Below are 3154 nucleotides of genomic sequence, written 5' to 3'. Positions count from 1 at the left end.
ACACACACACACACACGCACATAATTTAAAAATAATAGTATGAATAAGTATTTAAGGTTGGGAAGAGCATGAGAATAGTCTCCTACATACTATGACTTTCTGTTTAGCCAAACAATTCCTACCTCTCACCCACATTCCTGTGATTGCCTTATCATGTGTTATTATATAAGTCAGACAATGGAGCATCATTAAAGCATGCTGTTTGGACTTTCTTCCTGTAAGTTGAATGAAAGTCTTTCCTTTCTATGTCTCTACCCTCAGCTATTTGTAGTGATAGAAAGTGTACTAACACAGGTAATATGAGGGCCCTGAGGATGAAACTGACTCAAGTTGAGTGACATTGAACATGTTATTAGTATGAATAAGAAAAACTCAATACATATGACAGACCCACTGTGATATGGTCTAGGACTAATCTCCTAGTCTGATCATAAAGAAATTGCATTATTTGTTAGTATCATGTTTTTCTTTCCTTCTACCAGACTCTGCTCCACAACACTTACCCTAGGGGAGAAGTAACTGAGTTAAAATAGTGGATTTCTCTCATTCCTCGTGACTTAATCTTCATCTTTCACACAGGGACAATACAGTTCTTACTGACTGAAATTCCCAAAGCAAATTTATAAATATAATCAATGTCGAGGCTAAAATAATTTACAAAGGGCTGTGATGCTGAAGACTTCAGTGTCCAGCTATAAAATTGGAAGCCAATCCTGTAAGAATGAGAAGCCAATCAGAATAGAAATGACCATGCGAACCACACAGTGGTGCCAGGGATCTGCAGTAAAGTATTAGTTTTGAGGGTCCTTGCCCTTTGAGTTTAGATTATTACCTGAAAGCTACAGGGATACCCTGCCCTAAGTGTGACTGATTTTTGCTGTCTGCACTAATGTAGAAGTTATAGCAACAGAGAAAGTTAAGAACACAGGATGCTTTCTCCATGGTCTCATGGACTCGGTACCCTCCTATCAGCTAGACTCAGTTTCACTATTATCTCTCATAATTTGTTGGCCAGCCTCTCCAAATAACAATTTAAAAGATATAGAAATGTAAATAAAGGTAAAGTTCAGTTGTTTCAGTCTTAAGACACTATTGAGGTTAAACAGAGACATTAAAATAAGGATTGAATATTACAAGGTAGAAGTCTCACCAACCAAAAACAAGATATTAATTCAGAAATTTCCTCACACATTAGATTCCTGCCCAGATCTCTGAGCCTATATTTTGAGAGTTCCTTCCCAGATTCTTTGCAGAACAAAGAAGGAAAACATTCTTAGCATGGTGCAAAACCTTCTCCAAAAGATTCATGGCATTATTTTTATGAAATCTCTTGCTTTTGTGATTGCTCATTCCATGGTATATTGTCATCATGGTGAGGAACATAATTAATACAAGTCTCAATTTATCTGTCTGTTCCATGCATATTTCTGCCATAAAGATTTAGTAAAGATAGCAACCATATTTACAATAGCCAGAAGCTGGAAACATCCCAGATGTCCCTCTACAGAGGAATGGATACAGAAAATGTAGTACATTTACACAATGTAGTACTACTTAGCTATTAAAAACAATTAATTTATGAAATTCTTAGGGAAATGGATGGATCTGGAGAATATCATGCTGAGTGAGGTAACCCAATCACAAAAGAACCCACATGGTATGCACTCTCTGATAAGTGGTTATTAGCTCAAAAGTTCGGAATACCCAAGATTCAATTCACAGACCATATGAAGCCCAAGAAGAAGGAAGACCAAAGTGTGGATGTTTCAGTGCTTCCTAGAAGGGGGAACAAAACACTCACAGGAGGAAATATGGAGACGAAGTGTGGAGCAGAGACTGAAGGAAAAGCCATCTAGAGACTGCACTACCTGGGGATCCATCCCATATATAGACATCAAACCTGGAAGCTATTGTGGATGCCTTGAAGTACTTCCTGACAGGATCCTGTTATAACTGTCTCCTGAGAGGCTCTGCCAGAGCCTGACAAATGCAAAGGAGGATGCTTGCAGCTAACCATTGGACTGAGTATGGGGTCCCAGATTTAGGAATTGGAGAAGGATTGAAGGAGCTGAGGGGTATTGTAGCTCCATGGGGTGGGAGGCAACAGTGTCAACAGGCCAGAACCCCTGGAGCTCCCAGGGACTGGACTACCAACCAAAGAGTACATATGAAGGGACCCATGGCTCAGGCCACATATGTGTCTTGTTTGGATATCAGTGAAAGGAGCAGCCCTTGGGCCTGAGAGTGATGCCCCAGTGTAGGGGAATTCCAGGGTGGGAAGACAGGAGTGGATGGGTGGGGGGGCACTCTCATAGAAGCAGGAGGAGGGGGAGGAGATAGGAGGTTCTAAAAAGGAAGACCTGGAAAGGGGAAAATATTTGAAATGTATTTGAAATGTAAATAAAGAAAATATCCAATAAAAAAGATGAAAAAAAAGGTATTCTTCAAGGATAGTGCTGCTATATTTTTCTGAAGTCCTAAAGCAAATATGAGCATCTTTAGACTCTTATATACCCTGTTTTTTTTCTTAACATCAAAAGATGGTAGTAATGGTGATAGTGGTAATGACTCTGGTGGTGTTACTGCCTGTGAACATTTGTTCTCCCCAGTTACAACTCCAAGAGACACACCTGGCATTTGAATGAGGAAAATTTTCTGTTAAGGTCTTCAACACAGCCATTTTCCATTTCTTCTGTTTCAATTCCCCTTCTTCAATCCTCACTTGTACTTTGTTTACATTTCTTCCTGATTCAAGTTCACTTTCCCCAGGACATTGCTTCCAGCTTTTAAACTCCTTCATTTCAATAACTCCAATAAGACTTTCCCAGTTTGTATGCTGTTCTCAGACAATAGAGCCACAAGTCACAATGCCACCATCTCAAAGTGGTCACCCACTGAAGATAGGAACCACTTTCTGGTTCTACACTTAGTTATCCAGTGACAAATTAAAATGTATGAAAACCAAAGTTTTGATAGACTAGGCTGTGTTTTTGAAATCCTGTTCATTATTCTTTTGAACACGAAGAATACTTCCTTTTCAAATGAAATTTTTATTTAAAAAGACTTATAAAAGGTGGCTTTATGAGCACAGGCCCCACGACTCCCAGGGGAGACGCAGGGCAGCAGGGACATGATCCTCTCAGCTTCCGAGTGA

The sequence above is a fragment of the Mastomys coucha genome, chromosome X (genome assembly GCF_008632895.1).
Source record: "Mastomys coucha isolate ucsf_1 chromosome X, UCSF_Mcou_1, whole genome shotgun sequence".
NCBI classification, from domain to species: Eukaryota; Metazoa; Chordata; class Mammalia; order Rodentia; family Muridae; genus Mastomys; species Mastomys coucha.
This window is presented reverse-complemented; position numbering follows the sequence as displayed.